The sequence below is a fragment of the Ischnura elegans genome, chromosome 5 (assembly GCF_921293095.1).
Source record: "Ischnura elegans chromosome 5, ioIscEleg1.1, whole genome shotgun sequence".
NCBI lineage: Eukaryota > Metazoa > Arthropoda > Insecta > Odonata > Coenagrionidae > Ischnura > Ischnura elegans.
The window spans coordinates 46637031-46660898 of NC_060250.1; positions in this window are offsets into that span (position 1 = coordinate 46637031).

The window sequence follows — 23868 nt, forward strand, 5'->3', positions numbered from 1 at the left end:
CTGGATATTATTATCGGATTCGTCACAATAGGAAGTCCAGCTCTACGATATAGGTCAGTCGAGATTGAGTGTACTCCATCTCGATGGACCAGCAATCTAAGGAATCCATGTTAATTTTACGTAACTCATGTGGGAATAATGGTATAGGCCTGGAGATAGCGCCTTATTGCATCGGATACAAGTGAAAAATATGGTGAGTACCTTTGTTCTCTAACACTCACTTAGTCACTGGTTCAACCAGGTGGTTTGTCAGAATTGGTGAGAATCTGATACAGCAAGATATGGCTTTAACTGGTTTCAGTAAACCGGGACTAGATACGGTGATAACTTTGCGGAGTCACCCGCAATACACAAATTGTGTGAAAATTCCACAGAGAAAAACGTTTGGTATAGTCCACAAATTTCCTCAGAGGGTAATGGTGCCTCAGTAACTAGACTAATTAGCTAAAGCAATAGACCGGAAATCAGGGGATCCCGTTTCGAATACCGGTCAAGGCGAATTAATTTTCGTACAAGTTAACTGTTAACTGTATAGTACAAAAAGTATTAATTGTAAGTAGGACTTTTTCATGAAAAACCATACGATTAGCATTGGAAATGTACAGGAATGAGTTTTTCATAGCATTTTCAATGCATTTCATAAATCTGATAAGATAAAAACGAAGATCCATGGAAATACTGTCGTAGAATGTATATTTGTCAAATGGGCGTAGGGCTGCTTTTGCAGGAAAAAATCACGAAGACCTTGGAGAAAATTTTATTCAGCAGAATTAACTTGATCCAATCTATGAGGTGAAGAAGATAATCATTGTCGTGATAGTTGATGAGTGAAAATACCCAACTTACTGAGAAGATTTGTCGATACAGTAGGTAAGAGGAGCAGATAATCTCTTTTGGCGCTCAATATATATTGATGTAATTTGTGACAAAAAACGTGTCTACATTATAGCTAGCTCTGCTGGAAAATGATTTCTTTCCTTAGTATGGTGTGAAGTATAAAATAATCAATCAAACCGCTGCATCGGATGGTAACAACTGATTTCTAACCTTTTGATCTCAAGTGAATATACCAATGGATTCGAAAACTCGATTCCTTTGCCATCAATGATAATAATTTTAAGGAATTAATTATTTATTATGTAGGAATATTGGTTGGTTGGTTTGTGACTTTTGAGTGGAAAATTCGTAGCGAAGAAGTTATATGTCTGAAAATATTTTATTCTTTTTCATTTATTCCCATTCCACTGAAAGAAGCTCACATTGGCCTTTTATATCGGGCTTTTCAACAAGATAACATTTACACATGCACGAACAACCATTCCCTGGGTAGGGGCAATCTACTCAGGCGGGACTCGAACCCGCGTCCTCTTGTTCGACAGGACAGGCGAGTACTTTACCGGATATGGTACTAAAGATGGATATATTTATCCATCCCTATCATTAACGCACATAAGATGACAGTGGGTAAAATTTTCATGAATTTAATGTTCCTCAGGTTGCAAACCACGTCCGCATCGTAAAATCCAGAGCGTACATGCCGCAATTTTAATTATTTATGGCTTTATCTCTCTCGAGGTTTGAGTTTAGCCAATCCGGTGGAGAGAGTGGAAATTTGACCTTTCACCAAGAATCGATCGAGATGGTCATCCCGACGAGACAAGCCCTCCCTTCACTTCAAACCCCCTCCCACTCTCGGTTTTCCAATTTTCTTTTTGATTACGTTTCATTAATATTTCCATTCACGTAATTTAATTCATCACGTTAAAATAATCATCGGTCGCTCTGTTTTCATTATGCATTGCTTATTTTAGTTATATTTCCTCTGAGCTCATGAATGATTACGTATGCGCCGTCAGCTCTCTAGAGTAAATTTGAAATTTATTTATTAATTTACCATCCATTTTCTCAATTTCTCACGATAAAAATCTCATCTCGCTCTGAAAAAAGGTCTAATTTGAGGGTTTGCAGCATGCATGTTGGTGTGAATAATGCAAATGGCACGGGTTATATACTACTCTGTTGGACTGCGCTACTGAAGTTCATACCGCGCCCGTGGGGATATCGTGGACTCGAATATTACTGTGGAACCTAATGGTTCCTCATGGTATAACGGTACAAAGTAATGAAGAGAGGCAAGTTGCTGAACAGAATACTCACCTATATGCTATGGTTTCATCAGCGTTCTTGTAATTAAGCCATCACCTAAAATGGTAGCCGGTCTATCAGTGTTTAGTGTGCACAGCTTATTTTGACTTTATTTCCCCTTATTCGGAGTCAAATATTTATATATAGTTTTTTGAAAAATACTTTTTTACCCTGAGAAATATTGATTGAGGGATTTTATTTTATGATTTGAAAAATCTTTTAGGAGTATTTCCCGCTTTTATATGATACAAATTTGGTGAATATAATGTCGAAGCCTAGTTTTCTCCATCGATTCGATGTCACCTTGTTGGTTGGAATTTCTTGGAAACGATGTCTGTACCTTAGAATCGGATTCATGAAATCAGAGCATCCAATTTGATGTGGGAGCATTTGCAAATGGAACTATATAAGACTTCTAAGACGGATAGAAGATGCCACAAATGCTATTGAAGATGCTTTGGTTCAATGCAGAGGTAGAGACGAAGAATTTTGCTTATAATGATAGTTAATTTTAGTTTTCAAGCTTCGACTCGCGATAAATTGGCAAAATAGCCCTACTACTGAGGAGTTGGACTTGAATCGAATCACGCATTGATCATTGCTGCTGAAGAGAAGTTAGTATTACATTAAGTAGCTGGTAGATGCAAAAGGAAAGATAAAACATTTCCAATGAGCATTTATGATTCATCGTAAGAAGCAATGGACACGTACAACCGCGCCTTACGTGTGTAGAGTAAAAGCAAAAAGCGTATTGCTGGTAGGGTAAAATACATTTTCAGAAACACTAAATTTTTTTCAGTTGAAAACCGTAGGAAATGCGTGTGTTTATTTGTCGCATCAGAAGCGATAACTACGAAAGCACGTGCCGTTTTTTTAACGAAATTTGTTTGGAGACGCGCAAAAGAAATGCGAAGGATGTTAAGAAAGGATTTGTATGAGAAACATTTTGAGAAACAAAGAGATTGTTTTTCATGTATGCAAGCCGTGTTTCGTCATAAAATTTGTATTCTCGTGCACCAAACATCAGTGGAAGCACTGTACGGAATGAGAAATTCATTTTGGAAAACAAAAATGATTTGTATTGAGTCGAATCCACGATGATGTGCGTGGTTTCATTTGACGTAGCAGAAACGAAAATGACAAAAAGCACGTGCCGTTTTCTTGAGAGCAAATCTTGATGCGCACACTAAGAGAAAAAATAAACGAGATAAAACTTGAGATATATAATGTGGGAGTACAAAGAGAAGGGATATGAAGTCAGTTAACCGTGATTCGTTAGATACTGGGCATGCTCGCTTTCCAAGCATGTGCGCCGCCCCTCCGAACCATATAGCTGCGCCATCGTCAATTTTTTTCGCCAGTTCAGCGAGATATCCCTTTTGTGATTCAACCCCGCATTCCACTCACCCCCAACCCCATATAACGAGATTACTACGTACATGAGGGGATGAGTCGCGGCCGTATCCTTCTGGGTTTGGGGTATGGGGGGATGAGCTTAGAGTAGGTGGGGTGAGGCAGTATGAGTGTTATGGGTGGGGTAAGGATACACAAACATTGCCGGGAGAGGGGGGAGGATGCGGAAATTAATTGCATGTATATACGCTATACGCACACAAAACGTACTCCCTCCGCTTACGCAAGCACGCACTCCTAAAAACAAGCAGTGCCCCTCTACTCGCCTCTACTACTTCCTGCCCCACCATCTCTCACAGACTGTAGCGTGTATTCCTTCCCCTCTTCCCCCCGCCCCTCTTTCCTTCCGTTGCCAGGCAACGCGTGTGAGCGGCGCGGCGTAGCTACGTAACTCTTCGGCGCGGTCGGAGGGTAGGCTGGCGTGGATGGTGTTGTACGCGCATGTGGAAAGTATGCGTACGGTGGACCCCCGTGAGCGTTTTCGTTGCGGGTGTGGGCCCCCTCTCTTTCCTGTGGGGCGTTGATTGAGGGCCCCGCCTCCTCTCTTTCCCTCTCCTCTACGAGAGTGGAGTACGCCCCATGTGCGTATCCCTCTCTGTATCTCTCATCAAACCTGTATCGTTCACGGGTGAATATTTCAAAATGAACGGTTCATTGGCATGGACCGAATTAATTGAGTCTTTTTCCCTTTTGAAATGAGCGATTTGCTTGGAGATTCGAATTATTTTATGCATATCCGAATCCAAATAGTTGAAATTAACTATTTGTGGGTAGATTTGAGGAATGTTAGAGGGTTGTTTTTTCATTCAATGAGAATTAATATTAATTCGTTGATTAGTGCTTCACTCAAAATATAGTATATTGGTTGTCCAAATCATTGTCTTAATTTGAATGAACAATTAGGCATTAACCATCCGTTAAAATGGTGTTGAATTGCAAGTAAATATATGAATTTGTCATGGCTTTTCTCAAAATATGGTGTATTGATTGGCGAAATTAATGTTTTAATTTGAATAAGTAATTAGGCATTAACCATCAGTTAAAATGTTGTTGAAATTCCAAGTAAACATATAAATTTGAATGATAGTGAAAGTAAATGCGAATTTTCATTTTGGTAACATTGGCGATGGCCAATAGGGTTGTTCACCAATTTTTGTTTACTGTATTAAATGAAAGTGCACACCGAGGGGATACCGGCGGCAGGTTCAGCGCTTTTCTATTCAAAAATTTAATCCCAAAAAGGCTAAAGCCGTGTCCCAATTGGCCATTTGGCTATGCCAATTCCAGGATTTAGCCATGACGCCATCTTGGAAGGATGTCCCAACTCGTTAGCCAGCATAAGGGAGGGAATTTAGGCAGCTAACGCGGCCGCATGATTTAGGCATCGAGGAGTGCATCCTTCGCCCCACTTTTCCCATGATTCAAAGCGTGCAAAGCGTCTTCAGGAGAAAGGCCATCATGGCTGTCAATAAGGGATAGTATTTGTTTGCAAGTATATTGATATTTTGAGACTTGTTCGAATAATTATTAATTTTTATAATAATGAAATTGCGTTAATGGAAGTGTAAGAATTACGGAGAAATTAGTTAAAGAGAAGGCGGCGTTAATTTTAATGCTAATTAATGTTTATATGCCTCTTATGTATGTATATGTTATTTTATAACTTTTTATACCGATCACATGTTATCTTATGCTACCGTTTACTTTTTTAACGTGTTAAATAATGCTTATTGATGTGTATATGCTTCTGATATATATTTAATTATGTAACACTCTGTCTAAATTCTTATTTAACACTTTTTTACACTAGGTTAACACCCGTAAGAATAAACAATTATTATTATATGTTATTGGACCAAGTCCCGAAATTGGAATCGGAATAAGTAACAAAAATTAAAATCTATAGTGATTATAAGATGATACCGAAACCTGATTTATGTACGTAAACCATACTTTAAATAAATTTTGAAAATAATTCCCAAGTCAGACGGTAACCGTTTGAATAAACTAAATAGACCTGTTCTTAATAATACAAAACTAGAAATTAAATGACTAAAATATAAGGAATTCGAAAAAGTACTTGGTTGAGAGACGATTGAAATATTACAAACCAATTAAAAGGAATATACGCTAACATTTTGCCACAAACTTAGCTAAAACCTCTTTAACAAAACCTTACGGAACTAAAAATACGACTTTGAAAGTATACCCCTACTTTACTATAACAAAAAGGTTGTCTAAGATACTAAAATTAGGATAAAATACTCTTCTCCGACATCTAATACTCAAAATCACTTGTCACATCACATTTTAACAATTTAGGGTGGGTTTTGTTCATCATTTGTTCAAATCATTCCGATTATCTCTTGTTTTGCATTGGCCTAGTGCCCAGTAGATGGCAGCACCTGCGTAAGGATGTCCCAATTCATCCTCCCTTATGGTTGGCTGCCCAGAATCTGGCTGGCTAAATACATGATGCCTAATGGCTAACGAGTTGGGACACGGCTTAAGCGAAAAGTGTGGAATCCGAGGGCCGGCTCAAACGCTCCGAAAGCGCACGATGGTTGCCGAAGGCATGCTGACGTCACACACAGCGAACTTCTCGTGGAACCCGTCAACCCCGTCGAAAAACCTGTGATCCTGGGTCAGAGAAGAAATAACGAGGGTGAAAATGGAGGACATTAGGAAGAAGGCGTATATACTAAATTACTTTCTACCGCTTTGTAATTCCACCACAATAAGAAATACGGGAAAACGTTTTATTGCTGTGCCTCTTAATTCTCGTGTGCGAAGGAAATGGTTAACTGCAGCAATGCGAGATGACCAAAAACATCAACGGCAAGACATAATTATTATTGCTGTGAAGATTATTTTAATGCTAGTGTTAAATTTATACTAAATGCCAGCATCACAACGTCAGTTAACGTGATTTGTTGTTTTACTTGCTGTCTTCCAAAATAAGTCGAACGGACGAAAACAATTTTAATTTAAGTTATTTGAAGGGAAATTATTTACAAAAGATTAAGAACAATATTTATGCTACTATTCAATGAGCACCGAAGTTAATTGATGCTAACTTAGTCTTAGATTTAATTCACCAGAGATTACCATACAGTAACCAAACATAATGTTTATTGATGAAATATTCTCGAGCACATTCTCAGCCGAGAGTTTTGGAGTTGGTGAAAACAATAATATAACTGACTTAATAATGAAGTTACCCCAAGAGGTACTTAGGAATACCTAATGATCCAATGTACGTCATTGATTTGCCCTCTGGAATATTTAAGATTGCCACCAAGAGACATTTTCATCACCATTAAATTAAATTATTGACAACTTAAAGAGATTAGGAGACCAATTACAAATCAGTAAGACAAGAGTTTCTTCTACTATCCACGCAACTTTACCTCTTATTTCAGATTGCTTAAAAAATTTAATATTTCTTCCGAAGCATAACAAGTTTGATCTACTTTTGTCTTTTAAATCCAATTACAGCAATGTACAGTATATAATTGAATGTTTTGAAATTCAAATTTAAAAGCCCCCTGATCCAATAAATCAAGCTTTGACATGGAGTGAGTATATAAAAAATGTAATGCCATCAAGTATTTAGTACCTTGTGAACCATATGAATTTGTAAATTTTGTTTCCTCTGGGTATGGCGGAAGAATAAGTGACAAAAATTATTTTTCCTGTGGTTTCTTCTGATTTTGTGCTCATGACAAACTCTTCCTTTCATAGTGTATATATTATTCTCTTTTAAGTTGGATATAGCAAACTGCTGAATCGCCGTATTCTTTACTGGCAGCGCTGAAATAGTTTTCAACCCTTAGACCCAAAGCACAAGCCGATTTTGGACGGCCGTCAACATTCCAATGGTGAACAATGGAAGGGCATGGGGGATTGCACACTGACCGACCGCGCACCGGCACTGGTAACAAGTGTGTTAGCTACCGGCCAATGCCACTGCGGATCCCCTGCGCCAGCTCAACAACCAAGCAACTTATCTTTTAACCTATGAAAATCTGGCGTGTGTGCAAGCAGCGCTTCACCGGTAAATTATCGGCCGGTATTTTACCGGCCGTCCAAAATCGGTGCGTGGGCCTTACAGTAACATTCACAAGAATAAATATTGACAATAATTCGCCATTCCATATCATGATTCAGACAAATCTGAGACGAACGAAAGTGATTATTTTACGGTATTAGTTCCCTTATGTCACCTAAGTTTTTATAGGCTATAAATTATCAAATGCCTTTGAAACTAAAAAAACGAGCATTGCGTGACGTGGATTTATGATATAACGAGTCGATGGGCGCTTGAATTCATCAAGCGGGTTTTGGAGAGGAGTGGGAACATATTTGTGTCACGTGCGTTCAAGTATTGGGTCCATAAGTTGCTTAAAAAGGGAAAGAAAACACTTACAATATCGTTTTAACAGATGAAATAGACGGAGGATACGCTGTTTTGCTCTCAACAATACTTAAGATATAATATGAAATGTACCCCTGGAGAACCATTCAGCGTTTACTAGGGGATAATTCGAATAAAAATGGAAGCCAAGGTTGAGTAAATCGTAACAAAATTAAGTATTTGATGCAAAATATACTCATAAGTACGATTAACATATTTAACAGTGCTATCATAATTAATATGCATTGACTCCTAACTTGCCTGCTTGACTCCTTGAATTTCCGGAGCGCTAAAAATGTCATTACTGCGTATTTAGATTTTTTTCTTGTCTTAACCTCTTTTTATTCATGATAAAAATGAGCATCAGAGCACTCATTTTAGGCACAGTAGTAGAATTAGCCCTCACAAAACCACAATCCGAAGGCATATCTCACCACGGCATCCACAAATTCAAGCACGGCTCGGATAACGGCGTTCACCGAAAGCGTGCAGTCAGCGAAGTAGCTGTGTGTGACGTCAGAGCCATTCGAGCCTGACTTCCCGCCGAAACTGGCCGTTTCAAAGGCGCATAAATTTCAACGGAGCACTAAAGAAAATGTAATGCTCCTATTGAAGAAATTTTTTCACCAATGTGAATTATTAGCCAAACCTCACCGTTATCATCTACTTAAATGGGTATTTTCGTTTGAGGTTAACACCCCTATTGGCAATGACCACGGCGACTTCATGAGGGGGCTCGGGGCCCGAGCCCCCTCATGAAGTCGCCATGAGTGCGAGGAAAAAATGTGTTAGGCTTGTCGATTTTCCCCTGAGTGTCCAGATATCGAGATTCGATTTATCAGGGTTCTTATGTTGATCATATGACTCTTCTAAATTGATTAAAAACTGAAAACTCACTGCTTATATAAATTTCCCGGGACCAGATCCCAGTTTTGGGCCCCCCAATATTTTTTGTAAGTCGGCATTCCTCTTCGTTTCATTGAATAGTGATTGCCACATTTTCGTTCATTATGAACGACTCAACGAACCGGATCATTGTTATGAACCAAATCATCAAAATGAGCCACGGTCCCCAGCGCCATCCCTCATGTCAGAGTGAAAGGGGGTGTTTATGTTGAGCACATTACGCTCGCGAGCAGGGGGGAGGTTGAGTAGGGGGGGGAATCACGTGACCGTGTGTACGCTGGGAGATAGCGGAGGTGGAGGAGGAAAGTTTACCCTTGCCTCGGAATGAGGCTTGCGTCATTGGTGCTGGAGTGTGAGTTGGGTATTCGGCTAAATACGGGGGATGCTGAAGGTGCATTATGGTGGCACGACCCCGACAGCGCTTCTTCGTTGGACTACACATTTGCCATCGATATTAGTTAGTTGTCTGCCGTTAATAATGCTGATTAGGCTTTAACTAGGAGAAATTTCATGCCGAACCAATTTTCTAGCTTCACCTTCAAGCTGGCGGGCTGCTTCACCAATTTTCTCTTTTTGTCGATTGTGATTGAGTCTAAAAATAAGTGTATCCATATATTTTCCGCTTTTCGATCCGTCGTCGACTTCTCGAGGACTACCCACGACGAGAATCGACGGCCTAACCCTTTTCGTTGATAATTTGGTGACGTCACGCACTCTTACCGAGCTATTTCTTACTTCTCGGTTACTCCTCTCGCTCTCACGTCGACCTTGTGCGTTACCTTGTTGCTTACACTTCATTAAAGAACCGCTGATTGAGGGATTCATTCCCTCTATTCTTATTATTATACATTGCTACAAGTAGGCTATTGCCTGGTGGCAGCATTGGATGTACATGAATAACAAATTTGTACATACCAAGCATCTATCTATCTAATACAAAGTTTAGAAACAGAATAGATATCCATGGTAATAATAATACACCAATTCTAATCTCATGCAACTAAGAATTTAGCATTGTCCCAATAAACCAATTTCAAACAATCCATTAAATACATTAATTCTAATATAATACAACTAAACAATTAACATTGACCCAAATTCACTCTCTCGCTTTTAAACCACTAGGCAATTAATCAATAAGTGATGCACACTTCTTCCTATGCACGTGTTTATGACCAGGAACTCTAATGATGTCACCAACCCATGAAAAGTGTGCCGCCACTAACGTGTATTTTTTTATTTTGAGGTAGTAGCTGATCAAACAACTTTTCTTACGCCATAACTCATATTTCATTTGCATCCTGCAAATTCTTTTAATAAATTAACATTTCCTGAAGAAAATTTAGTCCACCGAACAGAAGTGATGATACAGAGATGGTTCTCTAGATTCACTTGGCAATGACAATGGAATCGGTTGGAAATAGAATTAAGCCGTGGAATATTAGAACGATAACATTTGAATTCTGATGGCTTCTCATTTTTGATCGATAATCGATGGACACAGGCCATCAAACGCTGGTCTATTATGGCTGTGAAGACTTCTCAGGTTTCAAAGACATTACAGGTGGTCTATTCCGCTTATGCGTATGTACTTGTAAACGATGTAACAACGATAGTATTCAATTTTCATTAATTACAAATGACTATAAATTGTCGATGGTCATCAATTTGTGATTGAAAATTGCCTTATTATTGCAATTGGCTGACCAATCACGATCGGTTTGTTATGGACGATCGGCAAAAGAGGTTGGGCATCGAAAATCGTTTGAGTACGGACCATCAAAGAAAGAGGCATATGCATTTATCATATCTTTGCCATAGACGCTTAGAAGGCTCCCGTTGAACATAAAATGAGCCAAGGTTCCGTTATTGAGTTGTCAAACAAATGCACCATAGTTGAGAAAGTAATTCCCCGCGAAAATTTCTCCGCAACTGGCATAAACGAAATCGTAATGATATGATTGTTACCATGGCAACTCTGTGCCAGCCAAAAGCGCTGACAAGTGATTATATAAGCAAAATGGAGTCATGGATAGGGGTATTGGGGAAGAACGTTGGACACCACCATAATTGGAGAGTGTTCATGGCTCAGCGAAATCGCACCCGGTATTGGCGGGATAATTATGTTGAATTTTATCAATAGTCTCTTCGATTCACTCTCATAACACCGTTGTTAATACCGCGAGTCCGACACGAAAGGCCTACCCTAGAAAACCTCTTTAGCATTTTATTCCATTATTATTACTCGTTTTTTTCTATAACCCATTAAAATAATCCCGAAGAGTGTTTTGTAATATTACAATAGGGTGGTTTCCTATTATTTTTTTATTGCCTTAATCGAAAGATTATTACTACTGGAGTACGTATTTCACACTTTTAGATTTTTAAATAACAATATCTATTTTTCGCGATTAAATGAAAAGTGAAAATTTTCAAGCGCGCGAAAACACTACGCTTAAGTATGAATGCCGGGAAATATCTCCGTACGTCGTATTTCTGGTTCCCCATCCCGCCCGGTGAGGTGACCTTGAGGCGAGGCTTAACGGTGATACGTCGCAGGCTGCTAGGGGGTAGCTGAGTACCTTGCTGGATGGTAGCGCTTGGCTTAAAAAAGGTTTATTAATACCTTATCAAACGAAGAAAACTTTCCGACCTTAGCCAGTTTTAATAGGTGATTATTAAGACATGTTTCCCTGAGCTCTGTGCCTCATGCATGCAATGGTAACCTCAGACGATGTATAACTCCTATCCTCTCGTGTAGAAACTAGGTCCTTGTGACGTCATGTGGAGTGGAATCGCATGGGCGCCAATCTGGCCTTTTTCAAATGAGGATAAAATTTGACCCTTGCCATTCGTCTAAACCGGTATTTCAAAAACCAAATAATTTGTGTATTATGAATACACTAATGGTGGGTAACGAATCGCAATCAATGCCTTTCGTTTTCTTTGATGAAGGATACTACCCTATTGATTGCATTTTACTAGATTCGTAAAACTTTCGGCGGAGAGTCTGGGATGGCGCTGGATTTTACTTTTGGGATTGGCCAGTTTTCGTTGTTTCTCGCATGGTCTCCTTGCTTGATTTCCAACGTTGTAAGCGAATTTAATGAGAGTCATTTAAAGCTAATACATTTCGCAAGTATTGTTGAGAAAAAGGTTTGCTTTCACAGCTAATATTTACTAATGTTAATAAGCTGAGTAAAATTACACAGCATGTAGTATTCTCCATATGTGCAGTATGTATATATTATATCTATATAGAATACGATGTATATAATTGGCCGGAACAAACTGAAACCCAATTTTTCCAGGCTCTTTGAGCCTACTCCTGTGCTTTTTCCTGTAACTAACGTTTTACTTCAATTTCAGCGTTCCTTTTCTAATAAATCATGTTGTATGGCGACGTACCTACGTTTAATTTAGTCATATGACATAACGATCTTTCCATCAATTTTTTTCGTATCGGCGTTTCATTATCGTACTTTGAATACCCTCCTTTCGTGTGTTTACGAAATCAATACTAAATGACTTTCATTTGAATTTGTCTGATGATATAGTTTGAGAAGTCCAATTTTTATCTTTGATCAAAGTAAAATTAGAAGCGCCTATTTGGAATTAAATGGTAGTAAAATTTATTTTAACTCCACGAGAATGACACAAAAGCATTTACATTGGTTGACCTGTATTAATTGATAAACTTGCATACAATAAAATAAATAAAAAACAGATGGATCAAACGTAATATGGTTTGTATAGAGGTGTATTGCTTCGGAAACGTATCATTTAAATATAGAGGCATAGCATGTGAGGTCTAGGGAAGAATATTTTGAAGCCGAAGTGTTAAACATTAGGATTCGGAGGAATATTCGTTTATCGCTGAAAACTTCTTAAAAGGAAGCGAATATGGAATCACTATGTTATCATGGTACGAAAAGTAGTAGACGTGTAATATTTTCAGGAGCAGCAATAAAGTTTGTGGAGGAAAGAGAAGCAGATGTGGAAATTAGGAAATGGAAGAAGGGGTAGTGATTTTGGTGCTCCAAAATTGGACCTCCCCCATATCAGCTGTCTGCAGTTATGTCGCGCCCTCTCTCATCCTTCTTGAAAGGCTCATAAAATTGAATGCCCCACTGCTCACTAACAGGGCATCACTAAACAGAAATATAACTCTAGCAGCGTACTTGAGTAACAGATTGACACGAGGGCCTGGAAATATTATTCCTTGCTTTTCCTGCTCACAATCGTCTTTCGGTCACAGATGCTCTGAAACATCCACAATGGATTCCCAAGCTCCAGCCATGCTCAATGCTGGTCCTAATATTCGAGGGAATTTTTCCTTCATTGCTTTGGTTAACATCATGGGAAATTCTAAAAACGGTATGCATGTAATAAAAATTGGAACTAGCAACCTAATGAATTTTGTTTCAGACGTTGTCAGTAAATCTTGTCATCAAAATTAATTGGATCATTCATGTTATAACCAAAATCGCGAGGAGAGCTGAAAACAAATTTTGTTATTCTTTAGGCGACGATGATAAGTTTAATGTGTTGTGATGCATCGTGGTCTTGTGTGGTAGATATAAGGAATGTATATTTTCCCGAAACTGTAGTTGATATTGCGTATGAGGGTCGATTTTGTATGAAAAAACTTTTAATCTTGTCGATTAACCCAAAAATACTAAAAAATACTCTTCCTTCAACTTTTGAAATGTAGACGGAGGCTAAAGAAACGTTTTTTTCCCGGTATGCTTACCTGGATCCCTCTCCCAAATAAAAATCATCTTCCTCAGATTGACTTTTTCCTCGATACAAGATAAATAGCGCGGTGTTCATCAGTCAACTACCTAAGCGTGTAGTACTTCACCGTTTATTTAAGTGATAATTTGCAAACATATGAGTAATATTTGGAAACTGCGGTGCATTACTTTAATGGTGACTTCTTATTTACCCTCTCTCCGTCCATATGTTTGCAACGACGTGAATGTTTTGCTATGCAAACTCATTGTCCTCTTATCTTGAAAGTCCACGGCGTACATTCTAATTATTGACTGCGATCGCTCGCTTAGGTTAGCGAAGAAATCAGATATTGTCGGTACGATTCCTTTATTATCTTCTATTATGTAGCTAATGATAACTGTGGCTAAGCCTTAGCAACGAAAGAATCGTAATAAATGCTCGGGCCTTGTCGCCGTCATGGTAGCCAATCGCTGCTCTCTAAGAAAGTTCTTTCATTTCCCGTTTCCATGACAGTTATGATTGACATCGCACTGTTAATCAAGAACATTATTGGCGTTCTCTCCTTGTCTTTCTCAACTCTTCTCCGTCCAACATGTTCTTAATAAGCTCGTTTGGTCTTAATACTTGATGAACGAGTTTAATTTTGCCTCTAGTGAATTTCTTGGAGAGGCATCATTTCTTCACCCACTTCTTTCAGATTTTCTTCAGCAGTTTCCCTCATGACCCAACTTATAAACTTGCCGATAATTGAGAATAAATTTTACATTTGTAATGAAGGATTGAAATATTTTCAAAGCCTCTCTGACTCGGAACAAAGCGTGCGATTATTTCTAGCTATCACCAGGATAAACAAGATGTCCCCCACACCTCCGGGTGTCTCCTTTCGAAATAAAGCATTGAACCAACTCTGGGAGTAATCCCTCAGATAAAGCCGAACTGAGAAAACGCGTTTATTTGTTATCTTTTCCCATCGAAATTAAATCGATATGCCAAGTTCTATCCTGCAAATTTGTTAAAAATCTCCTCCGGTTTTGATCTCCATAAGTAAATTCCGGAAATATTGAATTTATCTGTAATATTCTGTAAATGGCCGGCATTGATGTAAATGTACTGAGAGTTGTGATTAATTTTTTCAAACAGAAATATGAGTATTTTTACAATTGTATCTGATGCTTGGATATTTCATTTAGCAAATTTTACTCTCTACCAATTTCTGCTGCCACAAGTATTTTTATGTGCAAGATTTAATTGAACTATAACCATTTGGAAATGGTTGGAAGAGTTTGCAGGATGAACTTTTTGATTAGCGTTGATGAAGTTAAAATAAAGGAGTATTTTTTAGTCTCGCTTGAAGTTCACCCGATACCTTGAAGGTACGTCGAAGATGGAAACGATTTCTGAAGCGCTGATTAAAACGTGCGAATATTTTTAGCATGAATATTACAATATAAGGCCCTCCAGTCGGCCACGAAACGTGCTGTCACCAACCACGGATTTAAATTGACGTTCAACAGTCATTACTCGTGTTGCTGATGGCAAGACAATGCGAATTTCTCGGGAAAATACGCTTCGTTTGCGGATATTTACCGAAATTTAAGTTTGTAATTTAGAAGAATGATGAGGATCAAATGGATCGACCGCATAATTTACGAGGAAGTCCTAAGAAGAATAGGAGAGAAGTCTAATGAAAACCTTGACAAGAAGACGTAACAACCTAGTGGGATCTTGAGACATAATGGTATGATGGAGACAATTAAATATTTGAAACAGGTAAAGAAGGATTTCAAAGAGGAAAAGTGGAGAGCTGTGTCAAACCAATATAAGAATTGATGAATTCTTCTCGGGCTCTCAGCCAGGTTAATTCTGTCGTATTAGCCGACGTTCGAGAGACGACTTGTCTCCCATCTCCTAGAAGAAGATGATCTTGAAGATGGGAGACTGGTCGTCTCTCGAAACGTCAACTTATGCGACAGAATTAACGTGGCTGAGAACCCGAGAAGAATTCATCAATAGTATTCACCAGGAGAACTTAAAATCATTTAAAATCTAAGGATTGTTGACCAGCGAAGATGATATGTTGGGATGATATAAAATATCAAATCCATAACTTTTCAATGCTCTTACTACAACTTTCAAAAAGCCTCATGCAAATATTGAGAATAGATGGATCTGTCTGCCCATCTGCGGACTGTTTTGATTAAATTGCATCCTACGCGACTGCATAAATCAAGCTTCTACGGAATGGGCTCGGGGTCTCCTCTATGTGGACACCTTGATATCTAGCCATCACCAGGGTAAATACTACGTCCCCTGTACCTTGCAGTGTCTCCTTTTGACATCCAGTTGATATCGATCCAACCCCTGGAGAAATTCCTCACCCATAACGAAGCTGAGCGTTTGCTTCCTCAGTCCAGGGCTCTAAAGTGTCCCTGCGTCACTACAAGACGAAATAAAAGAGAAAAAATTAGCGTTGATTGGACTGTCCGGTCCGCGGACATTTTTTCCCTCTCAGCTGGCGTTTTAGTGCACGTGACCCTGTCGTTTTGCATTCACCCCTTAGCCCGATTGCGTGACCAAAGGCCTTCTAAAACGATTCCAATCTTAATTCCGAAATCAGAGGCCGTCCATCACGAAACTTTTCGATCTATATTAAGTCTCGTGAGAAAAGACGGTTGCGTTGCCTAGTTTTGCACTCTCTTTCCATTTCCTTTAGGGTCAAATGAGCATTTGCGGCCGGGATTTTGCGACTTTGTGAACCTCTGTTCCCAGTGTTAGTCAATGACTATTTCTTAGGGTGGAGGAGATGAGATACGGAGGTGATATTGAAAACAGTTTTATAGTTTTAGATGGTAGAATGTTAGGTAAATGAGGGAGAGGAAGGAAGAGGATAGGATTTTTATATTGAATGAAAGGGAGTCGGTCTTAAGTATTGTGAATTGAAGAGTACGTGATGGAGGTACAGTCGGATTCAAAAGTATTGCAACGAATGGAGCGGCGCCACTTTCGCCGCAGATTTGAAATGGAGTTTCGGTATTTTCCCACTACCATCACGAGCCCCGCATTAAAAACACATTCGCCTTCAATCACACATCGCGATCCTACATTCCCTCCCAAATACCTAACCATCTCCTCAAACTTTAAAATCACTCTGGCAGACATTTTTCCCTTTCTCTTCCCTACAACAACACTACAAAGCACTTCCAACGCACGACTAGCCACTTACCACAACTTACAGCATCACAGTTTAACCCGCTTTCATCGGCCATATTGGAAAATTACGTCACCGACACTAGCGCCGCTAGTGGTGACTTGAGTCTCGATAATACCAGTAGGAGGGAAATTTGAACAACATCCCCATCTCCCGCAATATTGTTATTACTACATCATTGAAGGGTAATGCATGCGGGATATATGCAATGTTTAACGCCACGTTATGCGTAGAGAAATCAAGACAAATTATGGCCGATCGAGCTTGAGAGATGCGTCGTTGTTGCTAAATTTTGGAATGGTGCAAGAGTAGGAGAAAAGTGTAAGTCCTCTATAAACCCTACGAAGGAGACGAGGTAACTTAAGCTGACACATCATGAGGGATAATGGTGTGATGAGGACAATCGTCGAAGGGCAAGTGAATCTGAGGGAAAGTTGTTGCGGATGTGGATAGGAAAATCTCGTAAATATGAAAAGTCTTGCAGAAAAGTTTCTCGGGTTTTCCACCGGTTAATGTAGTCCATGTCTCCCGACGTTTCGATCCGCGACTTGCTGATCATCCTCAGGGGATCTTCCAGGTTACACCTGACCTCGGATGGAGTGTATATATACTGGAAAAATTTCGAAGAACGGCATTCGAAAGATCCCCTGAGGATGATCAGCAAGTCGCGGATCGAAACGTCGGGAGACATGGACGACATCAACCGGTGGAAAACCCGAGAAACTTTTCTGCAACTGATACGCCGGGAAAACCTAAGATCATACATGAAAAGGCTTGTTTATGGGAGAGCGGAGAGGAGAGGTGCGTCAAATCAAACTTCGGATTTTTTACCTATCATGATGATGCTCATGCTAAACGGTTCTTTTATGTAAAATTGACCATGACCTAGGTTTTTCAACTCGAAATTTAGCTCGTCATATCACATTTGAAAGTGTAGAAAGGAAAGGCAATGGCAGATTACACAATCATTTAGCATCAATAAACTATTGCGGAACTTTGCCATTTCCATTGATTTCTGCGCTAACATGAAGGAGTTCCATCATGTTTCGCCTGAAAATATTGAGTCTTTCTCATCTTCATTTCTTTCATCTCTGCCCCAGCACAATGCTCGCGTTGACAGGTACAAGTAGGTAGTCTGGAGTAAATTTCCCCAATATACGAGGCTCATGAGGGGGAGTGTACGCGGAGAATTCGGAAAGGTAGGCTGAATTTTGGCTGTGTGCCCCTTTTGCGCTGGGGCGTTGCTGGGGAGCTGGGAGGGGGGTGGAGAACTACTTAGGCCCCTCAGGGGTCGGTGGGTGGAGTTGTAGAGAGAGCGTGCAGACGCGGGTTGTCATGGGAGTGGGGTCGGTTGACAGCGGCCCATGGAGCGGAAGTGGTGTCGCCATGGGGATAAGAGAGGGAGAGAAATAGAGGGAATGTTATGGGGGACACGGGAGAAGGAGCTAATGGGGCGATGTCAGAGGTTATGCCCGCCTCGCGCCACGCCGCCATCGAGTACCCAACGCAATACCTGGACACTCTCTCTGGGTGAGGATTTGTTAATTGGAGGGAATGGATCATGCATCCCCGAGTAATAAGGCCCGTACTCCAGGAAGTTACTCAAAGTCTTCATCCTTCAAAATCGACTCAGTAACACGTTGGTATCACGATAGAGCACTGGTGAAGTATATCTCTTCAAGTTGGTGGGTTGGGTGTGGAAGGGAGAATGATAGAAGTGGGAGAGGTTGAGTAGGATAGTCTGTTCAAAACGGTCATCCAGGAGCTGGCTGTTGCTGTGGAGCTGCTGAGAGATTTAAGGTCAAATGAGGCCGGGCAAATCTTATGATAATTGTGCTAATTGGCTGAAACTATTTATGGAGAAAAAATAGTCGGCCTGTACAGATACCTCATTGCTCACACTTGTATTGAATTCACATGACTCAGTTTGGAGAATGTATGAATGCCATATTTGTATGTATGATAAAATCCTAGATATGACAGGTATATATAAAATCCTAGATAGGACATTTAGATTTCAGTGACTACCAATAAGGTGTTATTGGATACGAAGTGTAGGGAAGCGAAGTTTGGAAGAAACACCTACCGCGCCATATTTGATTTTGAATCGGACCGATTTCCCTCACATTGTGCTGCATTTATCTGGATAATGGAATGAGTAAAAAATATGAATCGGAAGGTGTAGATAAGTGGCTATAAGACAATAAGATAATAAGACAGGTATCATACCCTTACCTATTATTAGAAAGGCGTGATTGACGATGAATACATTTCTTTTAGTAGGTGTTAAAAAAATAAAAAATTAATGTTCTCTTTGATTTTAAATTCATTAGTCGCTAAGTAAATGGCAGATGGAGGGAAACTGAGTATTCAAGAAAGTGAGGCTTGAAAAAAGTATCTACATCCGTCAGTTTGAGGTAAAATTGCGCTTTTCACGTACACATTGTGCTGTTTTTGAGCGAAAACTCAGTTTAAAGAATAACATTTTCGTTGATGGTGTAGTAATTTTATATCATACTCGAAATTTTTAGAGGCAAAAATTTATAAATGACGATTCTCATTCAGTCGGACTTTAGTCGTCACCAGGAATCATCGTTAAAGGAATATGGAAACGTAATGGAGTACAGGAATGAGTTTGTGGAGGGGAAACATGTATAATTGTGAGAGTTGAAGTAAATTTCGCAGCTTTCGCTCAGAAAATATAGATAAGAGTGCGATCAAGGTAGCTATGCCGTAACCTGAGGCCGACATTGAAATCCCAATTTCTATGTTATTGCGGGGAATGGAAAAAGGTATCAAATGAAATGCTTATAAAATTGTTTATGAAAAACCTGATACTTCTTCTTCTTAGTTATAAAACTTAATGGTATTAAAATTTACAACTGAAATAGACAGCATTACAGCCAGGGCCGTATTAGGATGAAAACAGGCCCTAGGCTATTTCACTTATGAGGGCCTTTCACCTCCCATTTTAAATTTTGTAAACAACATGAGATATAATAAAATACATCATTGCTGTGATATATATCAGTATGATAAATGGAACATGTTTTGATTGGCACTAACCTTCATATAAATGTGATACAGATAATAAATTTGAAGAAGCCGATAATGTATAGTGAAAGTTAGCCCCTCTTGATTTTGAGGCACTAGGCTGAGGCCCAGTTAGCGTATAGGAAAATCCGGCCCTGATTATGTATCACAACAAATGTATCATCTTAGTCGATCAACACATCATGAAATCTCAGAGTTTGCAATTTCAATTTTGATTACAGGCACAGTAGCCGAGAATCGCTCTTATTTACATTAGTTCTGATAGCTTAAGTACCTACACCAAAAGTTGCCAACAACTTTTTCAGAAACATTAGAGAGTAAAAATAGCGTGGGACAGTAAAAATGTTTGATATTTCATATTTTCATGTCATACCCTTGATCCCTGTTGGGCAATCATGCGAGCGGCGAAAGCCGTATTTGTTTCGAGACAAAAACGTGAAAATGACAGTTCTCATTCATTTGGAGTCCAGTAGTCGCCAGGAATCATAATCAAAAGAGGGATGGAATTGGACGTGGGGGGGGGGGGGGGAGCGTGGGTTGGGGGAGATAGCAATGACGGGGTAGGTACGCGTAGAATACGAGGGGAGCCGACCGAGAGGGAGAGAGAGTCGATATAGGATCCCTTCGTGAGGCGCTCTGATGGAAGAGATGAAGTGGAAGGTGCCCGTTCATATTATTCTTCCCTTTTCACCAAATATCCGACGCTTTACCGAAGGAGAAAAGGGAGTGTGTGGCACTCCTATCTTGCTCGATTTCGTGAAGGGTGCCGTTCTAAGTAGCATCCCTTTTCGCAGCAAGCACTTTGTGCTCGGGTGCCATCGGCATGCCTAATTAACAGGAAACTCAAAAGACTATGGAAACGTTCAGCGACAGGAAATACTCGATGCGATTGGAAAACGTTATGTTTCTCATTTCTTTCAGATCTGGCTGTCAGAGTATAATGTGTGCGTATGTGTTTGTATAGAGCATGAGAATATCAGGGCCAAAACGCAATTTGTCCATTATGTTTGCTTTTGAGCAAAAGATTTTCCACCAGTTCCGAAGACAGAATTAACAATGAGAATGAGATTATTGTAGCAATTAAATAAAAATGCAGCATTACGTCATGATTAAAACCTTTTTTTAGAACAGAGATACTTAGGAAAATTAATGCTATCAATGGAATCAATGCTATACCTAACTCAAAATTTGAATTTGTGAAAAAATGCATTCTGATTCTGAGGTCCTTGTATGCTGAACCTAACTGATTATAAGTCGTTCGTTCGTTGTAATTGATACTTAAGATTCACTATTTCCTGATTTATTGTAAGTAGATTTACAGAGCGTTCTGGGTGGAAATTCTTTCACAGATTGACATGATTTGGTGCTACCTATTATTTTCTTTATTAGTTAAGTGGAGAGGGTTTTTTCATTCATTATTTTAATTTCTTGATGGTGAAACTCAAGCGACCAATCATTTTGCTTGCTTAGTAGGATCTTTAGCTTTTGTAAACATTGCCTCCTCTTTGTAGGTTGAATTGTAGGGAGTTAACATATTTAGAATCAAAAGTACGTCAATCTAATGTTAGGATTTAATCTTGCTGTCACCCAGTGACTAATGATACAATATTAATTCCATAACTAATTCGCTGCGTTTTGATTCCGTGTGAATTATATTTCACAAGTCCTAGAAACCATGCGCTATCCAGCTTATCTGTGGTAAGGAAACGATCCACAATGCAGTATTTTTGGAGGAATTGTGGTCATATGCATTGTGACTGAGGGTAGAAACTGCCGTGTTACTTCACATTGTTTTATCTTCTACTTTTACTATTAATTTCAAGCAAATTGACAACATTATTAAATTTTAAACCGTTGAAATTGGTGGGAAGTGTTGCTAGATAAGTCTTCCCCGTGTTAGAGGTATCCCCTTTAAACCACGCGTAGGGTTGTAAAAGTGAGTGAAATACGGATAAAAAAGCCTTTAAGTTGTAAGAAAGTTACAGCATACTTTCAGTTATGGTTAACCAACAATCATTCCGTAATTTTTAGCGACTAAACGTTTCTCCATGCTATCCATATGTCACTGGTCCCTAAATCCGCCAAACACCTATTGCCATTACGTTTGCGAGAATTCTCGGACATGTATCACTATTGATGTTCCACGATTTCACGTTTATTTTTTCATGCCGAATTTTAGATGAGGAAGAAAGAGAAGAGCGTTTATAGCTGGGATGAATGGTGGTAGGCCTTGTTCTGAATTGAAGATGGAAGTCCAGTTTGGGAGGAGGCACAAGCCGTAGTAATTTTCTAAATGCTCCATGTAATCCTGTCTTAACCGGCAGAAACTTTCGTCATTATTTATGCCAATGCGCTCGATAGTATGGACAGCTATTGGCGTTTGCATGGAGGAGCAAAATTTTCGGCCGCCGCCGCTGGATTCAAGGTTCAGCCGTCTACGTGGACAGCGTTCACATCGGTCCGCGCTACAGCCGGCCAAATCGATTTTCTCGCCATTCATGTCGCGTATGCACTCCAGTGAAATGAGTTAATCCGCTTGAACATGGCGGAATGCCGTTGCGAAGGCGTGCCTTTTGAGCCTGGATATTTCCGAAATCTCCCAGCCGCCAATGCTGTCAATACGAGCCACAAGCGAGAGTATTTAGCGAACGCCACGTTGAACTTGAAATCCTTGGTTTTAACGGTTTGGTTTCGATTAGAAACTCCGAGTGTAGGAGGTTCCTCTTTAACTTACTATCGCCGTGTTCTTGGTATCCTCTTGTTGCAGCTTATAGTGTGGTGCAAACTCAAATGAAAACTATATTTCATGAGGCCCTTAACGGAAAATAAGTATGGTTGAGCAATATTTTTCTAGAAATATTTGTCATACAAATTCTTTAGCCAATTTATGGAGTTTAAATGGTTGCTTTAAAAAGTAACTGCTTCATGGAAAAATAAATGCGAGAGATTTTTTTCAATATCATGACAACTTCGTGTTCTCATCTTCCTTCAATTTGATACTTTTATTTTTGATCGAGAATAGCTCACAAAATTTCCTAGTAATCTCTATAAAAGCCTACGATTTCCGCGTATAATATTTTTCATCATTAATGTTCAAAGCTTTTTGCATGCATTTCCTTACTTATTTCAACCACTAAGGAAGAAAAACATGTAAATATGTTAGCTTAAATCAAGTTATGGCAAATTTTTGGCAGTCACTGCTAATGGAGGATTACGAAGGAACAAAAGAATAAATGAGGTATGTTAGGTTATATCCGATAAGGTGAGCTCAGGATTGATATGTAGTAAGCAAAACCCATGGCTATCATTGAAACCTCAACTTCAATATTATGATGGGAAATAAAAAACAGTGTCAATTAAATGCTTATAAATGGATTTCATTAAAAACCCTGTTACTCCATTTTCTTCGTGAGCATGTAAATTAATGGAGATAAAATTTCCAATCGCGCGTAAGAACACAAAAACAAATATGTCGCAAGACGCGATCTAGGATTTTGGTAATGCAAACTCGGTCCCATATGCTAAAGCAGAAAACCGCTCTTTGTTTTTGCATATCAACGAGCTGTCGAGTGCTGCTAGAGGAATGCCTCAGCGGAATAGCTCGAAAGGCTGTTTTACTCAGAGCACGTGGGTAACTGCACAGATTTCGTCGTGTTAAGTGGTGAATTGCTAGAACGCATGAGAGAATGCGTGGACGCGAGATGGCAAAATATCCCGATCTAACTGCATTCGTGCAATTGCGGGCCATGATTAGAAATTAATGCAGTTCCAACCTGGGAAATTGCGTGTCCCTTGTAAAACGGCCTTAAGTAAATGTTTTCGTCGAATTTTTATCATCTTCGATGAATTATTTTATGATTAAAATACTTTTTCCCTATAGTTCCACATTGAACATTTTTCACACGATCTCTGTGATCGTCAACGTTTTTGGTTGGTATCCCTGCCCGTAAATCCATCCGTTTAGAGAAGGGGAAATCTCGTGCGACCT